Below are 23,867 nucleotides of genomic sequence, written 5' to 3' on the forward strand. Positions count from 1 at the left end.
CACTAGAGCTTGTGCATGTAGTGCAAATTTGAATTATGCACATAAATGCATTGAAAACTCGATTAATGCATAAAAATGTCCAAACGAACCACGAAAAATCACAAAAATTGACTCAACACTCCTGTTGTTCTAGGTTGACACGAGAAAAAAAATTGGAAGCAATAAGAGGCAATGGATATCGTTTTGTCCCCAAAGGTGGGACCTTCCCTACCCAAACCTTCATGATTGTTCTGAGAAGCTCTGGTTTGTGAGAAGCATATACCCAAACCTACCCCAAATAGGACAAAAAATTTACAACGGCATGTTGATGCTGCTCCATGATAGAATGCCAAGTTTCATGAATTTTAGACGAGTTTTGGATTTACTAGAATTTAAAAATAAATTATCTCAATGTTTTGCCGGCAATCAACGGTGCCTTGGTGCTTGAAATTCATTCCCATTTCTTGCATGGGACCTAAGCATGCACCCAAGGACACATATTTGATTTTTCAACCAATTTATATGCACTGGAGCATGTGCATGTAGTTCAAATTTGGATTATGCACATAAATACATTGAAAACTTAGTTAATGCATAAAAATGTCCAAACGAACCCCGAAAAATCACAAAAATTGACGCAACACTTCTGTTGTTCTCTGTTGACACGGGAATTTTTTTTGTAGCAATAAGAGGCAATGGATATCGTTTCGTTCCCAAAGGTGGGAGGTTCCCTACTGAAACCATCACGATTGTTGTGAGAAGCTCTAGTTTGTGAGAAGCATATACCCAAACCTGCCCCAAATGGGACAAAAAATTTACCACGACATGTTGATGCCACTCCATGATAGAATGCCAAGTTTCATGAATTTCAGACGAGTTTTGGATTTACTAAATTTAAAAATAAAGTATCTCAACGTTTTGCTGGCAATCAACGGTGCCCTGGTGTTTGAAATTCATTCCCATTTCTTGCATGGGACCTAAGCATACACCCAAGGACACAGATTTGATTTTTCAACCAATTTATATGCACTAGAGCATGTGCATGTAGTTCAAATTTGAATTATGCACATAAATGCATTGAAAACTCAGTTAATGCATAAAATGTCCAATTGAACCCCGGAAATCACAAAAATTGAGACAACACTCATGTTGTTCTATGCTGACACGAGAATTTTTTTGAAAGTAATAAGAGGCAATGGACATCGTTTCGTCCCCAAAGGTGGGACGTTCCCTACCGAAACCATCATGCTTGTTGTGAGAAGCTCTGGTTTGTGAGAACCATATACCCAAACCTGCCCCAAATGGGGAAAAAATTACCACGGCATGTTGATGCTGCTCCATGATAGCATGCCAAATTTCATGAATTTCAGACGAGTTTTGGATTTACTAGAATTTAAAAACTAGGCATCTCAATGTTTTGCTGGCAATCAACAGTGCCTTGGTGTTCGAAATTCATTCCCATTTCTTGCATGGGACCTAAGCATGCACCCGAGGACACATATTTGATTTTTCAAACAATTTATATGCACTGGAGCATGTGCATGTAGTTCAAATTTGAATTATGCACATAAATGCATTGAAAACTCAGTTAATGCATAAAAATGTCCAAATGAACCCCGAAAAATCACAAAAATTGACACAACACTCCTGTTGTTCTATGTTGACACGAGAAAGATTTTGGAAGCTATAAGAGGCAATGGATATCGTTCGTTCCCAAAGGTGGGACGTTCCCTACCGAAACCATCATGATTGTTGTGAGAAGCTCTGGTTTGTGAGAAGCATATACCCAAACCTCCCCCAATTGGGACAAAAAATTTACCACGGCATGTTGATGTCGCTCCATGATAGAATGCCAAGTTTCATGAATTTCAGACTAGTTTTGGATTTACTAGAATTTAAAAATAAAGTATCTCAACATTTTGCAGGCAATCAATGGTGCCCTGGTGTTTGCAATTCATTCCCATTTCTTGCATGGGACCTAAGCATGCACCCAAGGAGACAGATTTGATTTTTCAACCAATTTATATGCAGTGGAGTATGTGCATGTAGTTCAACTTTGAATTATGCACATACATGCATTGAAAACTTAGTTAATGCATAAAAAATGTCCAAATGAACCCCGAAAAATCACAAAATTGACACTACACTCCTGTTGTTCTATGTTGACACGAGAAAAAAGATTGAAAGCAATAACAGGCAATGGATATCGTTTTGTCCCCAAAGGTGGGATGTTCCCTACCGAAACCATCATGCTTGTTGTGGGAAGCTCTGGTTTGTGAGACACATATACTCAAACCTGCCCTAAATGGGACAAAAAATTTACCACGGCATGTTGATGCCACTCCATGATAGCATGCCAAGTTTCATGAATTTTAGACGAGTTTTGGATTTACTAGAATTTAAAAACCAGGCATCTCAATGTTTTGCTAGCAATCAACAGTGCCCTGGTGTTCGAAATTTATTCCCATTTCTTGCATGGGACCTAAGCATGCACCCAAGGACACATATTTGATTTCTCAACCAATTTATATGCACTGGAGCATGTGCATGTAGTTCAAATTTGAATTATGCACATAAATGCATTGAAAACTCAGTTAATGCATAAAAATGTCCAAACGAACCCCGAAAAATCACAAATTGACACAACACTCCTGTTGTTATATGTTGACACGGGAAAAAATTGAAAGCAATACGAGTTAATGGATATCATTTCGTCCCCAAAGGTGGGACGTTCCCTACCGAAACCATCATGCTTCTTGCAAGAAGCTCTGGTTTGTGAGAAGCATATACCCAAACCTGCCCCAAATGGGACAAAAAATTTACCATGGCATGTTGATGCCGCTCCATGATAGCATGCCAAGTTTCAAGAATTTCTTTTGGATTTACTAGGATTTAAAAACCAGGCATCTCAATGTTTTGCCGGCAATCAACAGTGCCCTTGTGTTTGAAATTCATTCCCATTTCTTGCATGGGACCTAAGCATGCATCCGAGGACACAGATTTGATTTTTCAACCAATTTATATGCACTGGAGCATGTGCATGTAGTTCAAATTTGAATTAGGCATATAAATGCATTGGAAACTCAGTTAATGCATAAAAATGTCCAAACAAACCCTGAAAAATAAAAAAATTGAAACAACACTCCTGTTGTTCTATGTTGACACGAGAATTATTTTGGAAGCAATACGAGGCAATGGATATCGTTTCGTCACCAAAGGTGGGATTTTCCCTACCGAATCCATCATGCTTGTTGTGAGAAGCTATGGTTTGTGAGAAGCATCTACCTGAACCTGCCCCAAATGGGACAAAAAATTTAAACGGCATGTTGATGTCGCTCCATGATAGCATGCCAAGTTTCATGAATTTCAGATGAGTTTTGGATTTGCTAGAATTTAAAAACCAGGTGTCTTAATATTTGCGGCCGAGTGACGGTGGCAAGGTGTTTGACATTCATTCCCATTTCTTGCATGGGACCTAAGCAGGCAACCAAGGACACATATTTGAATTTTCAACTAATTTATATGCATTAGAGCATGTGCCTGTAGTTCAAATTTGAATTATGCACATGAATGCATAGAAAACTCAGTTAATGTGTAAAAATGTCCAAGCGAACCCCGAAAAATACCAAAAATTGCAACAACACTCCTGTTGTTCTATGTTGACACTAGGAAAAAACTTGAAATTGAGAAGAGGCAACGGATATCGTTTCATCCAGAAAGGTGAAACGTTCCCTACCGAAACCATGACCCAAACCTGCCCCAAATTGGACAAAAAATTTACCACGACATGTTGATGCCACTCCATGATAGCATGCCACGTTTCATGAATTTCAGACGAACTTTGGATTTACTAGACTTACAAAAGCAAGTATGTCGACGTTTGCCGGAGAGCCACGATGCTGTGGTGTTCGAATTTCATCCCCATTTCTTGCATGGGAGATAAGCATAAAGCCATGGACACATATATGATTTTACAACTCATGTTGGTGCACCGGAGCATGTGCATGTGGTCTAATTTTGAATTATGCACCTAAAATGGCTAGAAACCCAATTTAATGTATAAAATGTTCAAACAAACCCTGAATAATTCCAATTCTTTTATGACACACATATAGTTGCATGTTCACTCTAGATAAAAGGTCTAGCAATTCAAACACCATCCATTGCCGCTATGACCCCATTATGTAATTCAAATCAAGATCCTCTATTTTGAAGAAGTCATATTATCTTCTCTCAATATTTTATTTATTTTCAAAATAATCGGAAAAGTAATTTCACAAATTTCGAAAAATTCAAAAATGGAATTTTATGGAAAACCTCCAACTCTCTCAAATGATCCTTGAGTTGCTTAAGGCCTCTAGGATCAAAATGTCCCAACAAAACCAACTAAAAATGCAAATAGCATGGATGCAAATGATGACCTAATGATTAACATCCAAATTGAAAATTGGGATGTTACAAACCTACCCCCCTTAAGATGAATCTCGCCCTTGAGATTCCGGTTGGTTAGCAAATAGGTGTGGGTGGTCTTTCCGTAGGTCTTCTTCTCGCTCCCAGGTGGCTTCTTCCTTGGTATGGTGGCTCCACTGAACTTTGCAAAATTTGATGACCTTGTTGCGTGTAACTCGGCTGGCAAACAAGAGAATCTTGATGAGTTTCTCCTCGTAGGTTAGGTCACTCTCCAACTGAATTGCTTCAAGGGGCACTGTATCACTCAGAGGAATACCGGCCATCTCTGCATGGCACTTTTTTAACTCGGAAACATGAAACACATCATGAACTCCTGACAAACCTTCGGGTAATTCCAGCTTGTAGGCCACTTCTCTCATACGTTCCAAAACTCAGTATGGTCCTACAAATCTAGGGCTAACTTTCCCTTGACTCCAAATCGTTTAACTCCTCGAAGTGGTGATACACGGAGATATGCTCTGTCTTCGATTTCATAGGCTACCTCCTTGCGTTTAGTATTGGCATAACTCTTCCGCCTGGACTGAGCTACCTTTAGTCTATCACGAATTAACTTAACCTTCTCTTCAAAATCTTTAATTAAATCTAGTCCGAACAACTGATGGTCTCCGACTGCATCCCACATCAATGGTGTCCTACACCTCCTTCCATACAAGGCTTCGAAAGGGGCCATCTTCAAACTATCATGGTAACTGTTGTTATATGAGAACTCTGCATAAGGCAAATTATCATCCCAACTAGATCCATAATCTAGTGCACAAGCTCTCAACATGTCCTCCAAAATCTGATTGACTCTCTCGGTCTGTCCATCTGTCTGCGGATGAAAGGTTGTATTGAACTCTAGCCTGTTACCCAAAGTCTGGTGTAACTGATTCCAAAACTTCGAGGTAAAATGTGTTCCGCTATCTAATACGATGGTCCTCGGAACTCCTTGCAGACATACGATTCTGGTCATATATATCTTGGCCAACTTCGCGCTCGTATAAGTGGTTTTCACGGGGATAAAGTTTGCCACTTTGGTTAGGCGATCAACTACTACCCAGATGGACTCATAACCTGATCTTGTACTGGGTAATCCGGTGATAAAATCCATGCCAGGCTTATCCCACTTCCATTCGGGTATCGACATAGGCTGAAGTAATCCTGCTAGCTTCTAATGTTCTGCCTTAACTCTTTGATAGACATCGCACACAGCTACATACTCAGCAATATCCTTCTTCATACCTGTCCACCAGAAATGTTCCTTCAAGCTGATGTGCGGCAAACTTCACCTTTTCCGCATCCGTACATCCTGCTGTGGTCAACTCCCTAGCTGTCTTGCGGAGCCAATCATCTGCTACTATCGGCTCGGTGCTACTGGAAAACACCGGCGGGTTCAGCCTAAGAAAACGGGCTAAGTGATCAACAAGTGGTGGTGGTGGTGGGTTGTTGTTGTTGTTCCCCTGATTCTGATTCTGGACTAGCAACTGCATCAATGTGTTCTACTGCTGGATCAACTGGGTGAGCTCCGGTGGGAAAGTAAATCCGGGGTCACGTCTCGGAGGCATCTAAGGGTTTAGAAAAGATGATATTTAAGAATAGAGAGGGGTCTATAGAGAAACACTACCCATATGCACATGAGGCAAAACAAACAATTCACTTCATTCAATCAATCAAACAAGGGCATACAATTGATCTAACTATCGCAAAAGTGATCGGACTACTATATTTACATGGTGGACTACTACTACTGATGAGGTGGTCTACTGGAAGTATTCTTCGGTTGCAGACTCCATGATATCTGCTCCAGCTTCATCAACATAGTCATCATCGCTATCATCTGGATCTGAGTCGGTGTCGTCGATGATGATGTAGTCTTCCGGGCGAATCTCCTTGGGTTCTTCGTCTTCTTCTACCGGTGTAGGGCCTCCCATAAATATTCCGATCTTCTTGATGAGATCGTCATTCTTCTCCACTAATATTTAAATTTCCTCTTAATAATCTTCATGTGTAGCCTTGAGTTCTTCCTCCAGTTCCTTGATTCTTGTCTTTGCCTTCTTCAGGTCTATCATGTCGGCGCACATCTAGTTCTCCTGACGTCGAATGTGTTGGTTTAACTCCTGGATAAAAGCTGCAACTGATCTATCCTTTCTGGTGCTGATCATCTCCCAGTGCTCATCTCGGCGCCCACAAATCTGGTAGATAGTATCCTTGAGATCATGGCGGTAGACTTCTCCAATACGTCGCATGGCGATGTGAGCTGCCTTGCTCTTTCCTAGACTCCAAGTTGGCGTGTCAAAAGAAAACTCTATGGGCTCGGTGACTGGCATGAACGTCCTTCCTGGAACTTGAACTTGAATCATCCAGCGCTCCTCTTCAGGTAAAGTGGAGTTGTAGGTTGCAGTGAAGCTTGGTACTCCTATGTTCAGGTATCTAGTGACTTCCTTCAAGTGACATCCAAAGGGTGTATCTTCATCCGGTTGAGTCAACTTGTTCCTTGCATCCGCCATCCTAAAAGAGTAGAAAAGATGAGAAGTCAGAAAAGAGAACAGAGTGAGTAGTGATCTAGATCTTTAGCTTAGTGGTCATGTCCTACAGTTAGCGTGTGGTCTGATACTATCTTGTAGCGACCAGACCTCAAACGGTCCAATCTCTGTGCTCAGGTGTCATTCCTGGATCAGTAATGCTGACACCACACAGTACTTGAAGGATTTATAACAGAGTAGCAATCACACACTTATTACATCGAGTGTCTCAAAAGAGAACTTATTACAATAAATATGGCGTAAGGCCATCTAATAATGATAACAGCGGAAGGCTTGGAAGATAAGTGAGTCCATCAACTCCAACGGCATCATTGAGTATAGAACCACGACCTAAAACTCCTTAATCATCGTCTGAAAAGTCTGCAACATTAACATTGCAGCCCGAAACAGGTCAGCACATGGAATATGCTGGCAAAGTAACACATAGAGAGTAATGGAATGAAACAGCTATTCTATATGCATATTTGGCTGGTGGAAAGCTCTATGGTTACAGTTTTGCGTAAAGCCAATTTTTCCCTACTGCAAAGGAATAAGTTTATTTAACTATCATGGTAGTTGTTAAACATTGAGAATGGTTGACAACATTCTCAATCCCAATTAAGCATCATCATTAAACAAACCCATCAAAATTTAATTTAGAGTAACATGTTGAGATTCACATGATAATCCAGGTACTAGATACTCAAGATGTCCATAACCGGGGACATGGCTAACCATGATTAGTTTATACACTCTGCACAGTTTAGCGCACTTTTCCCCACAAGACTCGATCTCCTCCGTTGGATTTCTCGCACTACATGGTGTTTGAGAAACGGATGACCGAGACATAGTCTTTCAGAAGCGCTAGCACCTTACGAACGGGTAGACCGTACCAACCTACATCCCCTACATATGCTAGTCTACCACTGTAAGAGCTCGCACAACTTAGTCAACTATGCTAGAGCTCATAATAGCTTGTGGCTGCACATGGAAGTTTCTAGCATGAATAATCTCATGATCCCTTTGAGCCTGGGTGGCAGTCCATAAAGAAAAACAGGCAATCGCTGGAATAGCCAGGTGCCTCAATCCACCCCGATGTGTATTTAAGTTGCCACCTTAAGTAAACCATTAATTAACAATCTCACATCTGTCATGGATACACTCACCCAATCCACGTCTACTAGCATAGCATGGCATAATAAGCAAACGTAGAAGTAACTCCCAAAGGTTTGATAATAACAGGTAATAGGTACTACCTCAACTACTTCCCAAACCCACAATTTAATTAGATCCTAATCATGCAATGTGTGAGGATTGATCTAATGCAATAAAACTGGGTAGAGGGAAAAACATGATCAAAGTGTTACTTGCCTTGCTGATGGTCCGGGAAACCTAGCGATTCGAAGTAGCAAGCGGCGCACTCCGGGTACTCTATCGCAAACAAACAAGCATACAATAAGTACTCAACTAATGCATAGGTAAAACTCAAGTAAGAGATCTAACCAGAAAGTTCAACTTAAGAACTCCGGTTGGCAAAAAGAATCAAATCGAACGAAGCAACGGAAGACAAACGGCAAAAGAAACAGGCTTCATTTACTATTCTGGATCTAAGGCAATTTTTATGGTGGCAAAAACTTGTTTAAGTTGGCTACATAGAAAGAGGGTTTCGAGACGAAACTCCAGGCACTTGAATCACCTAATTCCGATAAACGAGCGAAAAGTTAAACTAAAACGAAAATCGGATCAGAAATCACGATAAAAAAATCACGAATTTAATCCGAGAAAAAGAAAAATGACGAACAGTTTAACGAACGATCGTTCGTTAACTGGATCTAAACGAAGAACGCGTTCGTTAAAACGAACGAACGAGCGAACGCTCGCTAATTAGCCTAAACCGAAAAAACCGATCTAAAGAAAAAAAACGGAAACTAAAAAAAACCGAACGAAAACCGGCGGAAACCAAATGAAAACCGGCGGGTCAACCTCGGCGACTCGGTGGTGAGATGGGCGGCGGCAGGGTCCGGCGGGGCGGCGGCATCGGCGGCGGCGGGCGGCGGCGAGGGCGGCGTCAGGCGCGGCGCCGGCGGCGAAAGGCGGCGACGACGGGGCGACGCGGGGTTCGAGGCAGGCAGCGGCTAGGGTTTTGGCCCGGGGTGGGCCGGCGGCTTATAAAGGCTGAGTCCGGAGGAGTCCGGGCCTAGCACGGCCCGTAGGTCGGTTCGGACGTTTTTTTAAATAATTACGCTCGGAAGAAAAAAACAAAAGAAATACTAAATGGACTCCAAAAATCCTGAAATAAATTTTCCCAGGCTTCTAAAATCAAGCCACACAGGATGAACATTTATTTGGGGACTAAAGGCAATTTTGAAAAACGCGCATTTTTCCTAAATTTAAATAAAATAGCAAATAAAACCAGATAAAATCTAAAATGATTTTTTTATTAAATCCTCAATATTTCTTTATTTTGGGAAAGTCATTTTATTCCCTCTCTCATAATTTTTGTAATATAAATAATTGAAGATAAAATAAATAAAATCAAATGATCCTATTTTCAAAATTTGAGGCAACTCAAATATGAAAATAACGAAATCCCCAACTCTCTCCGTGAGTCCTTGAGTTGCGTAAAATTTCTAGGATCAACCAAAATGCAATAAATATGATATGCAATGATGATCTAGTGTATAACATTCCAAATTGAAGATTTGGGATGTTACATGCTCGGTTGGAACGGCTCTGACTGCTGTCTCCTCCATTCCCATTTCCATTCTTAGGACCACTATGGTTATGCGAACTTCCTCCATTGTGAGTGTGGCCTCCATGGTTATGATGGGTATGTCCTCCCGAGTTCGGGGTAAACGGGGCTTCTGCTGAGCTCCTGAGTTGTACTTCCCATGTCCATACTTGCATTTGCAGTTCTCAATCTGCTGCTGCTTGCCTTCAATCATGAGAGCCCTATCTACCAACTCCTGGTAGTTGGCGAATGTTGCCACCATCAACTGCATACTCAACTCATCATTCAGCCTCTCCATAAACTTCTCCTGCTTCGTGGCATCTATGGCCACATCATCTGGGGCATAGCGAGCTAACTTGTTGAACTCATCCACATACTGCCCCACAGTATGATTTCCCTGGCGTAAGTTGCGAAACTCATGCTTCTTCATGCTCATAGCTCCGGTTGAGACATGTGTAGTACATAATGCTTGCTGAAACTGATCCCAAGTGACACTAGCCACGGGGAAAGTGGTAGTGTAGTTCTCCTACCATGAGGCTGCGGGTCCATCCAGTTGATGTGCGGAAAAGCACACCTTCTCAGCATATGTACAACCTGCAGTGGTCAGCTCCCTTCCAATCCTGCGGAGCCAGTCATCACCAACAATCGACTTAGTGCTACTAGAGAACACCGGCGGATTCAACCTTAGAAAATGGGCTAAGTTGTCAACTGGTGGTGATGGCGGTGGGTTGTTGTTGTTGTTGTTGTTGTTGTTGCCTTGGTTCTGGACTAGCAACTGCATCAAGGCATTCTGCTGTTGGATCAACTGGGTGAGCTTAGTGGGAAGACAAATACGGGGTCACGTCTCGGAGGCATCTGATAGGTTGAGAGGGGTGAGAACAGAATAGAGTGAGGTTTAAAGAGATATCACTACCCATATGCACATGAGACAAACACATTCATTTCTCACCACTCAATTCAAACAAGATCATACAATCGATCTAAGCTATCGTTACAAAATGATCGGACTATTACTATATACATGGGAGAATAATACTGATAATATGGTGGTCGACTAGAAATTTTGATCGATGGATGACTCCATGATATCTGCTCCAGCTTCGTCTTCATAGTCATCATCACTGTCGTGGTCGGAGTCGGTGTCGTCGAGTATGATGTAGTCTTCAGAACGGATGTCCTTTTCAAGTTCAGGATCTCCCATGAATATTCCTAGCTTCTTCTTCGGGTCTTCATTCTTCCCCAGTAGTACAACAATTTCTTCTTCATATCCATCATGCATAGACTTGAGTTCCTCCTCCAGCTCCATGTTCCGGGTCATCACCTTCTTCATGTCTATCATACTGGTGCACATTTGGTTCTCTTGGCGACGAATGTGTTGATTTACTTCCTGTATGAAGGCTGCAATGGAACTATCCTTCCTGGGCAAATCATCTCCCATTGCTCATCTCTACGTCCACATATCTGGTAGATGGTGTCCTTAAGCTCCTTATTGTATACCTTGCCGATGCGTCCAATGGTGAGGTGGGCGGCCATGCTCTTTCCTAGACTCCAGGTTGGTCTATCAAAGGAAAACTCGGTGGGCTTGGTAACTGGCGTGAACGTCCTTCCTGGAATATGTACTCGAATCATCCAACGCTCTTCTTCAGGTAGAGTGGCGGTGTAGGTTACGGTGAAGCTTGGTATTCCGATGCTCAGGTACCTAGTGACCTCCTTCAGGTGTCATCCGAAAGGGGTGTCGTCATCCGGATGAGTGAACTTTTTCCTTGGGTCCGCCATCTATAGATTAGAAATGGAGAAGAGTCAGAAATGAGGACGCAATGAACAAAATAATAGCTATCACTACATGCATATATGGCTGGTGGTGGCTCTATGCTTATCATTTGCATAAAGCTAGTTTTTTTCCCTACAACAAAGGAATATATTTTATTTAACTACAAAGTTTGTTGAAAACATTGAGAAGGTAACCCCAACTCAATCCCAAAATTAAAAGTTATAACCCGACAAATTAATTAAGCAAAGTGATGAGATCAACATAATAATTCAAGTACCAGATACTCAAAATGTCCATAACCGGGGACACAGCTAACTATGATTAGTTTGTACACTCCGCAGAGGTTTGCACACTTTTCCCCAGAAGACTCGATCTCCAACGTTAAATTTCTCGCACTACATGATGTTTGAGAAACGGATGACCGAGACACAGCCTTTCAGAAGCATTAACTCTATACGATGGGTAGATAGTACCACCTATATCCCCTACATGTGCTAGTCTACCGCTAAAAGAGGTCACACAACATACTCAACTGTGCCAGAGCCCATAATGTCTTGTCGCTGCGCATGGAAGTTTCCAGCATGAATAACATTATGATCCTTTTGAGCCTGGGTGGCAAACCATAGGATGATCACACAGGTTCCCCGGGATCTCCTTGGACAACACTGGTATATCCCCAGGTGCCCACAACCAATCACCCAGATGTGTATTAAAGTAGACACCTTAAGTTCACCCTTAGTTAATAATAACTCTCACATCTTTCATGAATTCTCTCAAAACCAAACCACGTCTACGAGCATAGCATAGATGTATAAGCATAACGTAGTAACACCCAAGGTTTGAATAAAAGGCAATAGGTTCCTACCTCATCAACTATGTAACACCCACAATGCGGCTATATCTCCCACATGTCGGGGCACGACTTAGAGGCATAGCCGCATGGTAGGCTTGTTGCGAAAGGGGTAATCTTCACACATCCCATGTACTGAATAAGAAAGGGATAAAGAGTTGGCTTACAATCGCCACTTCACACAATACATAATTAATTCATATATCATCCAAAGTACAATCAAAGGTCCGACTACGGAACCAAAATAAAAGAAGACAACCCCAAATGCTAGATCCCCGATCGTCGCAACTGAGCTCCACTACTGATCAACAGGAAAGAAAACAAAACAACGATCAAGATCTTCATCGAGCTCCCACTTGAGCTTGGTTGCGTCACCTGCACTGGTATCATTGGCACTTGCAACTATTTGGAAGTATCCGTGAGTCACGAGGACTCAGCAATCTCACACCCGCGAGATCAAGACTATTTAAGCTTATGGGTAGGAGAAGGGTAGTGAGGTGGAGCTGCAGCAAGCACTAAGCAATATGGTGGCTAACATACGCAAATGAGAGCGAGAAGAGAGGCAACGCGACGGTCGAGAAGCTATAAGTGATCAAGAAGTTATCCTGAAGCTACTTACGTTCAAGCATAACACGAGACCGTGTTCTCTTCCCGGACTCCGCCGAAAAGAGACCATCACGGCTACACACGCGGTTGATTCATTTTAATTAAGTTAAGTGTCAAGTGCTCTACAACCAGATATTAACAAATTCCCATCTACCACGTAACCGCGGGCACGGCTCTCGAAAGTTTATACCCTGCAGCGGTGTCCCAACTTAGCCCATCACAAGCTCTCACGGTCAACGAAGGATATTCCTTCTCCCGGGAAGACCTGATCAGTCTCGGAATCCGAGTTACAAGACTTTTCGACAATGGTAAAACAAGACCAGCAAGACCACCCGCTGTGCCGACAAATCCCGATAGGAGCTGCACATATCTTGTTCTCAGGGCACACCGGATAAGCTAAGCGTACAGGTACCAACATAACCCAAGTTGCCAAGGGACGGTCCCGCACGGTGCTCTAGTTTGGACAAACACTCAGAGGAGCACTGGCCCGGTCGTTTAAAATAAAGATGACCCTTGAATCTACAGAACCCACGGGAAAAGGCTTAGGAGGCAAATGTAAAACTAAGGTTGGGCCTTGCTGGAGGAGTTTTATTGAAAGCGAACTGTCAAGGTGTTCCAATAACACCCAACCGCGTAAGGAACGCAAAATCAAGGAACATAACATCGGTATGACGGAATCTAGGGCGGCAAGAGTGGAACAAAACACCAGACATAAGGTCAAGACTTCCACCCTTTACCAAGTATATAGATGCATTAATTAAAATAAGAGATATTGAGATATCCCAACATATTCATGTTCCAACATGGAACAAACTTCAGCTTCACCTGCAACTAGCAACGCTATAAGAGGGGCTGAGCAAAAGCGGTAACATAGCCAAACACCGGTTTGCTGGGAAGGTGGGTTAGAGGCTTGACATGGCAATACGGGAGGCATGATATAACAAGTGGTAGGTAGCGCGACATAGTGATAGAGCGAACAACTAGCAAGCAAAGATAGAAGTGATTTCGAGGGTACGGTCATCTTGCCTGAAATCCCGCAAGGAAGAAGAACGAGTCCAAGAAAAAGACAAACGGACGTAGTCGAACGAATCCTCACAACTCCGGAATGAAACAGAAGCTAATGAGAGAAGCAAACTGGAAAGAAGCAAGCAACATGGTGAACACACAAGCGTAAGCATGGCATGATGCACAACCAAGTATGATGCATGTCCGGTTTAAATATGCATGGCATGGCAAAGTGCACAAACAAAACTACAAGTTTAAGTGAAGCTCAATATGCAACGGGGTGCATATTGACAAAACACCACATCCTTTTATTTAGTTCGCTCCCGTTTATGTACCCAAAAATATTAAATGTTGTTAAGCATGGCAAGAGGTGAAGCATAATTAAATTAATGGTTTAGGCAAGTTTAAATGAGGCCGGAACAACAAACAACAATTCCGGTAAATCCTCATGTGCATTAGTAATTTAAAGCAACAACAATTTTAGACATTTTAAATGTTATTATCATGATGCGGATGACATGTGCAAGTTTTATGCAATTTTGATGAAAATGTTGACATGAGCATGTTATGAAGCATTTGTCCTCGTGGAGGAAACGAAAGAGGTGCCACGGCAATGACAACGGAAATGGTGCCACGGCAACATTCCGGTTCCGGTAATTCGATTGAGATGCCGGTGCAAAAGGAAGTGTGATGGGAGTGTGTCCTGCGATGAACGGTGGGGTGCTCCCGGTTACCAGGTCCCCACGTGTCGATGGCTCAGAAACGGGTAACGTGCAAGAGATACATCGTACGCGGCGAGCAACAGTTACATGAAACCATCTCATACACACATCACATGCATACGATCCACGGGTGGTCGTCTCGGTGTTATACCTTCGAAGCGTGCGTTTCGAAGCGGATCAAGTTCATAGAGAGAAGTAGAGTAGTGGTACACATCTCAAAGAGGGGGTAGTCGTTCATGTTTCATAGATGTTCGGGGCCACGACGAGGAACTTGATGTCCACAGACTTTTCGAGGGTCAACGGTATTGGAGCACACATTCTCGTAGATGTTTGGGGTCGTCGGTGTCGTGGTACTTGGTGACCTACACGGGATGGTAGTTGTACATGTTCGAAGAGGAACTTGGTGCATCCAGGGTCTTCCGGTGTCGCGGTACACATTGTCTTGTCGAATCCGAGCGACGGTAGTGGAACTTGGCGCATGCGTGTTGAATCCATGGTCATTGTGTCATACAACTTGCAATGTTAAGAAAGGTCTTGTGTATCCAAGCAAGGCAAAAAGCCCTCGGTTCAGCGGTGGCTGAACTTGGCGAAAAACCACGAAGGGTTCTTGTCGGCTTGAACAGGGGCCACCCGAAGTCGGCAGGAGGCAGAAAACGATGCAAAGTGCTCATGCTCGAGGACGTTGCGACAACAGCAGCAGCCGGAAGTGAATGCAGATGGAAGGGTCGGCCCTAGGCTGGATGTAGGGAGCAGTAGGGGAGGTCATAGAGGCGAGGTGGGGGGGACAGGACGGAGCCGGCGGGTTCGAGGCGGAGGTCACTGGATCCAGCGGGGAACTTGACTGGCGGCGATGGTGGGTCTTGGCGCGAGCGAAGGGCATGGAGAGCGCCGCTGGTCCTCTGCTCCCACGAAGCAATAACGACGGGCGAGCAAGCGACCGCCCTAGTATCTTAGAGCATTGGGGGGGGGGAGGCAGTGGAGGCGCGACGGCCATGGCACGCGGAAAAAGGGCCGAGCGATGAGGCGGCTGCGGTGGAGGAGAAGGACGGCGGCTTTGGTGGGAGAAGGAGGCGGGGGCGCAGGGCTCGCGCGTGCTGGGGAACGCCTCTCCCTAGCGATGCATGTGGGAGCGAGGGGATAGGGCGCGAGGCGTGTGTGGCGGCGGAGGGAGGACGAGGGAACGAGCGGTTGAGGGGAGAGGGATGAGGGGATCGAGCAGCTAGGGTTAGGATGCGGCTGGGGTGCGGGAATGGATGGCCTGGCTGGGAGATGTTGGGCCTAGGGAGGCTAGCTGCTGGGCCTTGGGCCACTTTGGCTGCGGGGGAAGTATGGGCCGGCCTGGTTGACAGCTCTCTCTCATCTAAAACTATTGCAATAACATGAAAAAAACAAAGAAAGACAGGAGAGAGAAGAAAAGGAAGGAGGTGTTAGGGGAAGAAGTTGGACACACGAATAATTTTCCCAGACTCACAAAAATGTGCTTGTTCTGAGAAAATAGAAAACACCATGATTGAAAGATTTAAATTCAAGCTCATTTGATTTAAATTTGAATGATTTGAATAGAAAGTGAGATTTGGGAAGGTCCAAAAATGTTCAGATTTTTGGTGGAGCTCCGGAATATGATGAAAGAATATATGGCAAGGTTGGAGACCAAGAATTAAGATAGCAAAGGCATTGGGATATTTTGCAAGTGTGCTTATGGGTGATTCCAAATTATTGGAATATAATTTTTATAGCTCCCTAAAATATTGGGAGAATATGTTTTAAAGAGAAATCACCATAGTGAATATCCCTCGATTTAAATGAATCAAAGATCCATACAATTTAATTGGTTGAGTTTTAAGAAGAGGTGCAAGATGACATGATGCAATGCACATGATGCAAAAAAGAAAGCAATGAAGCAAACAAATCACACGACGAATCTCGGAAATCATGGAAGGCATCTCAAGCTCCGGTTTTGGGGCGTTACAACACTCCACCACTACAAGAGGATCTCGTCCCGAGATCTAAAGATGGCACCGAAGAGAAACGGAAGAGGAAGAGAATAGGTAAAACTAAGTTGCTTTTATGACAAACGAGTGAAACCAACAAACCTTTAGAGGTTTAAAACTTGAAAGAAGAACACAACATATTGAACGAAATTGAAAGCACTCCGGTAGAATAGAGAAACAAGGAACACCATGTGAACCTTGGAGGTTCGAAGGCTATGAATGACGAGTACAATGGACAAGAAGGAATTGAAACCACTCTGGTTGAAACGAGATAACAAGGAACAAGGAAGAACAAATTCGAACATCACTACAGTTGAAAAGAGATACAAGACTTGATAAGATGAAAAGAACTTGAGCAGAGGACACAACACTCCTGCTAAACGGATAAGCAAGGAAAAGAACATGATATTTGACAAAAATGGGATGATGGGTCGAAGAGAGCAACATCACCATGCCTCCGGATAAATGAAACTATGAAATGAAAAGAACGGAGAAAAGAACAACAACTTCCACCACAAATGAATTTGACAGAGCATCCTTGCAAAGAAGGATTGAACGGAGTTGTTGGAAGATCAACACGAAAGGATATGATCCTCGTGGGCTCATCGAAACATCTCAAAATTATGAGGTGAGCTTCTGCCACCGACGGAAACAAATGATTTGATTGAGAGCCAGAAAAGATAGAAAGCTCCTTCCACCAAGGTGATAATTAAGGAGAAAACTTGGATCATAGATAAGCACCACAATAGCAACATTCCTTAGGGAAAGCTGTAGGTGAAATATAACCCAAGATAACTCCAATGAAGAGATTGATGGGTTGCAAAGGATCTCATGAACGAATTGAAAATGATGGGTTTACAATATGTCATTGCGGACAACTTGTGAATCATGAAACGCGAAGGGAAATTGTCAAGAGTGACATAACACCACCTCAAAAGATAAGAGAGAAAGAATTGCACTCCAGATGCCAGATGAAGAATGCTTGACTCCTCAAAACAAAACATGTGTTGGGCACCATGTTTATTTTAGAGTATGGCTTGGTAGATCTTAAATCTTAGAGAAATCTTGAAAAACAATTGAAGAATGAAAAGAATCCTTGACGAACCACCATGTAGAACCTCCATGAATAACTCCAGTAAAAAAAGGATAACGAAAAGAAAGAGAAGTTGAAACACGAGGTGAGGACTTGCGATGGTTTAGATGAAGCTTCGCGATGAGATAGTGTGGAAAACTTGGAACTCCGGAAAAGAAAAGATGAAGTATCTCGAACCGAGAAATGAGGCATGATGAACAACTCTGGAAAGAAGAATCTAGAACACTTGGATGAAACAATAATAAGAATTTCGTTATGCATACCCTTCACCAATTTATCGATGACAAGCAACGAATTTGGCATACTACTTACTCATGTAGAAAGGATTAGGAGAGATATAGCGCAAGCTTGAAAAATGACTTCAATGATCCGCCGGTAAGATTGGAAAGAACAAATGAATTGATATGATAACGTATGAAGAGGAACCTTTAACAAACTGCCATAAGAATTAAAAAAATGAATGAAGAAAAGATAAAGAAACATAGGGAAGAATTAGAGAACGAATGAAGATACTTGAGGGAATTTGATACAAGAGAACGAAGAGATCACGAGATGATTGGAGAACATTTGAATGATGCACCGGTAAGATTTGGAGAACAATAGCTGAAAGTTAAGAATGAATAATTCTGAGATGATGGGCTCCGGAGAATCAAACTGAAAAGACTCCTGAATTGCTCCGGAAGGGTAAAAAGAATGCTCATAATCAAAAACAATTATGAGAGGAAAGCATCAAGCAAGAATCACGAATCTTTGAAAGAACGGGTAAGGATTTAACAGTAACTCTTCTTTGGTATTCAAAATCCGAGAATGACGACTAGAAACACCACCATGAATTGTTGAGATACTCCGGGATGAAAATTAGAAAGGTTGAACCAACAATGAAAATAATTTGACAAATCTTGGAGAAATACATATGACTGATGATAATTCATTCTTACGTCAACTTTGAAAGAATTTGAGAAGCTCCGGGAAAAATTAGAAGAGTCAGATAAGATCCTGGGAAAAGACCTGTGGATTAGGGCCCACTCAAAAGAAACATCATTGAACGATTTAAAAGATAGATTGCACTGGTTGAATTAAATGGCTTGAATGAGGTAACAACCTTGAAATAGTTTGAATTGATGCGGAGTGGAAACATTAATCTTGAATGATATCTTCGGCACTCCGGAACAATTGAATAGCAAACGGGGAATGATTATGAGGTGCACCGGCATAATAAAATATTTGAAACGAGGAAAGGATATGATCGACAAAGCTTGACTTGAATCCACCGGAGAAGAAAAGAATGGAGAATGATGAACTTGAAGCTCCGTTAGTATCTTCATGATATATCACCGGATCGAAACTTGAAAGAAAAGGATGAAGAGACTTCACATGAATAAAATGGATAGTTGATTAAGAAATCTGATTCCTTGAAGTAAAAGGGTGGGAGGGCGGGAAAAACAAAGACAACTTAGGACGGATGAAATAAACACCATTGTGAATAACTAAGCATTGATCTTGCAAATGTTCAAGGGATCGGATTAACTTGAAGGGACCACGCCGGTTGAAAAGAATTAACATGACAACCTCGATGATCAAAAAGGATTAGTATTCCCATAGAAATATAAGAATACCATATAGGAAAAGGTATGGATTCCACACTTGACTTCGAAGCAACTCGAATACCATAATCAAAAGAAAAACAAAGGATTGGCTTGCAAAATAAATCGGAACATGATAGTGGCAAAGGTGTCCCGATGTTTCGATGAGATGGTGGCTATCGTTTTCTGTGGGAGTCGACCATGACGATCCGACTACGAACGTGCGAGATGTCGCGCCTTAGCAATGGCTAAACCAACTTCCGAGGGGTTATTGACCACGCCGGAGCACGATCAACCTGACCACGAGGGCCTGTTTCCTGCGAGCAAACGAAGAACAAGCAAGAAACTGAGATTGCAATTTGGATATTGCGAATATAAGATGAAAGCTTTATTGATCAAGGTGGGGTTCTGTGACGTCTTGGTCTGGTCGTTGGACACAAACGAAGTACGAGAAGTTGCAGCTATGGCGAACTTTTAATCTAAACAAAACCCCAAAGTCTAAACGACGCCCTAAGGGCTGTATATATGGAGGAAGAGAGGGGAATTTCGTGGCCCTTGAGGGTGGGGTCCGAAACCAACCCTAACTCTTGTTTCCCCACACATACGGACTCTAAAATAGCCTATACTTAAGTATTTCGAAATTACATGGGCTGGCCCATTAATAAGGTGACGCAGCACCTAGAATAGCCTATGGACGAATATTATGAAGTGGCATCTTGTATATTTTGTCCATGGCTTCATGCACTCCTTATGGCGGCTTCAAAGTCCTGAAATCATCACTTGTAACTCCGTTCTTGATCCCCTTGCGCATGCCATCAACTCCATGCGTGTTCTTGCTCCAATGTTCATCCTTCTCCAAGCTAGGCCCTTCATTTGAAAGCAAAACAAATGTATCCAATTTAGGCAGCATCATAATCTCATGAACATTAGAATCATTACCAAGAAATGAAAGTACCTGGTAATTTAATTGGCGTGCGCGAGCTCTAGTAATTGGTCCAGTATATGTAACAGTAGGGGCTGTGGGTGTAACAATGGTATTGATGTCCTCATCATCCTCCCCTTCTTGAAATGAAGTCGTCCTCGACGGAAGCTCATCTTCCTCACCCAAATAAGGCTTCAAATCTGCAATGTTAAAAGTGGGACTAACCCCAAAATCTGCAGGTAGCTCAAGTTTATATGCATTATCATTTATTTTCTCTAAAACCTTAAAAGGACCATCAGCACGTGGCATTAGCTTTGATTTGTGCAGATTAGGAAATCTATCTTTACGCAAATGTAACCAAATAAGATCTCCAGGTGCAAACACAACATGTTTTCTACCCTTATCTCCAGCAAGTTTATATTTAGCATTCATACGCTCAATGTTTTCCTTAGTTAACTCATGCATTTTTAAAATCAATTCAGAACGTTCTTTAGCATCAAAATTAACCTTCTCCGAAGATGGAAGAGGCAACAAATCAATAGGTGCACGAGGTAGGAAACCATACACAATTTCAAAAGGGCACATCTTAGTAGTAGAATGCAATGAACGATTATAAGCAAATTCAATATGAGGCAAGCATTCTTCCCACATTTTCTTGTTATTCTTCAAAACAGCCCTAAGCATAGTAGACAATGTTCTATTGACTACTTCAGTTTGTCCATCAGTTTGGGGGTGACAAGTAGTACTAAAAAGCAGCTTAGTCCCCAACTTAGCCCATAAACATCTCCAAAAGTGGCTAAGAAATTTAGTATCACGATCTGAAACAATAGTATTTGGCACACCATGTAAGCGAATAATTTCACGAAAGAACAAATCAGCAACATTAATAGCATCATCGCTTTTATGACATGGTATAAAGTGTGCCATTTTCGAGAACCTATCCACGACAACAAATATGCTATCCCTCCCCTTCTTTGTTCTAGGTAAACCTAAAACAAAGTCCATAGATATATCCTCCCAAGGAACACTAGGTACAGGCAAAGGCATATATAAACCATGAGGATTGAGTCGTGACTTAGCTCTTTGACATGTAGTGCAGCGAGCAACAAAACGCTCAACATCTCGTCTCATCTTTGGCCAAAAGAAATGTGTAGCAAGTATATCCTCCGTCTTCTTGACGCCAAAGTGTCCCATTAATCCTCCTCCATGCGCCTCCTGCAACAACAAAAGACGAACGGAGCTAGCTGGAATGCATAGCTTGTTAGCACGAAACACAAATCCATCGTTAAGAACGAACTTGTTCCAAGTTCTCCCTTCCTTACAATTCTGCAATACATCTTTAAATTCAGCATCATTAACATATTGATCTTTGATGGTCTCCAAACCAAATATTTTAAAGTCAAGTTGTGAAAGCATAGTATAACGACGAGACAAGGCATCAGCAATAACATTTTCTTTACCCTTCTTGTGTTTAATCACATAAGGGAAAGTCTCAATGAATTCAACCCATTTAGCATGTCGACGGTTCAGTTTTGCTTGACTTTTAATGTGTTTCAAAGATTCATGATCAGAATGTATAACAAATTCCTTGGGCCATAAATAATGTTGCCATGTTTCTAAGGTCCGAACAAGAGCATATAATTCTTTATCATAAGTAGAATAGTTCAGACTAGGCCCACTCAATTTTTCAGAAAAGTATGCAACAGGTTTTCCATCTTGTAATAACACACCTCCTAATCCAATTCCACTAGCATCACATTCAAGCTCAAAAGTCTTATTGAAATTAGGAAGTTGGAGTAAAGGAGCATGTGTCAACTTATCTTTCAATACCGTGAAGGCTTCTTCCTGTGCGGTACCCCAAACAAAAGGTACATCCTTCTTTGTAAGCTCATTGAGAGGTGCAGCAATGGTGCTGAAATCTCTCACAAAACGCCGATAGAAACCAGCGAGGCCAAGGAAACTCCTCACTTGTGTGACCGTTTTGGGCTGCGGCCAACTCTCAATAACTTCAATCTTGGCTTTATCAACTTCAATTCCCTGTGGAGTAACAACATAGCCAAGAAAAGATACTCGGTCGGTGCAAAAGGTGCACTTTCCAAGGTTACCAAACAAACCTGCATCACGTAGAGCAATAAAAGCAGCACGTAAATGTTCCAAATGTTCCTCCAAAGATTTGCTATAAATCAATATGTCATCAAAGTAAACTACCACAAATCGTCCAATGAAAGCACGTAAAACTTCGTTCATTAACCTCATGAAAGTACTAGGTGCATTAGTTAACCCAAAAGGCATGACTAACCACTCATATAATCCAAACTTAGTTTTAAATGATGTTTTCCATTCATCTCCCAATTTCATACGAATTTGATGGTAACCACTACGCAAATCAACTTTGGAGAATACTGTAGAGCCACTCAATTCATCAAGCATATCATCTAGCCTAGGAATAGGATGACGATAACGAATAGTAATATTATTAATGCCTCTACAATCAACGCACATACGCGACGTACCATCCTTTTTCGGCACTAAAATGATAGGAACAGCACAAGGACTAAGGGATTCGTGTATATAACCTTTGTCGAGCAGTTCTTGTACTTGACGCATAATCTCCTTCGTCTCCTCTGGATTGGTACGGTATGGTGCACGGTTGGGTAATGATGCACTGGGAATTAAGTCAATTTGATGCTCAATCCCGCGAATAGGTGGTAATCCCGGTGGCACGTCTTGTGGAAAGACGTCGGCGAACTCCTGCAAAATGTTAGTGACAGTAGGAGGCAAAGAGGAAGGCACGTCCTCGAATGAAAATAATGCCTCTTTGCACACAAAAGCATAGCAAACAGATTTGCTAAAATCTAGATCATCAATATCAGATTTGGTGGCAAGTAAACATGCACTTTTCAATTTAATTTCAGAAGCAACACTAGATTGTTTATTATTATTAGGCTGCATTTGTTGCTCAAATTCTTTTGCCACAATCTGATTTTCACTCTTAGTTTTCTCCTGTTTTGCTTTATTAGCTCTATTAATATCATCTTTCAAAATGGAATCAGGAGTCATAGGAAGCAAAGTAATATTTTTATCCTTATGAACAAGAGTATACTGATTGTTTCTACCATGGTGAATAGAATTTTTATCAAATTGCCATGGTCTACCAAGTAATAAGGAACATGCTTGCATAGGTACCACATCACAATCAACATAATCAGCATATGTAGAGATACTAAAATGCACACGAACAGTACGTGTTACCTTAACCTTGCCGCTGTTGTTGAACCATTGGATGTAGTAAGGATGTGGATGTGGTCTTGTGGTGAGAGATAGCTTCTCCACCATCTCGATGCTAGCCAAGTTGTTGCAACTCCCTCCATCTATGATCACGTGAACAGAACGTTCCTTCACAACTCCCTTTGTATGGAACAAATTATGCCTCTGATTTTGCTCAGCTTGTGTAACCTGCACACTCAAAACACGTTGAGCAACTAAACATTCATACCTGTCAGCATCTTCAGGAGCCATGTATTGCGTCTCATGATCAGAATCGTCTCCACCGTGTTCGTCACGTGTAATAAGAGCCAAAGTCTCCTCATCATAGTCACTAGCGGACTCATACCCACCATCCTCAGTAACAATCATCACACGC

The sequence above is a fragment of the Triticum urartu genome, chromosome 7A (assembly GCF_056163025.1).
Source record: "Triticum urartu cultivar PI428250 chromosome 7A, HENAU_Tu73, whole genome shotgun sequence".
Taxonomy (NCBI): domain Eukaryota; kingdom Viridiplantae; phylum Streptophyta; class Magnoliopsida; order Poales; family Poaceae; genus Triticum; species Triticum urartu.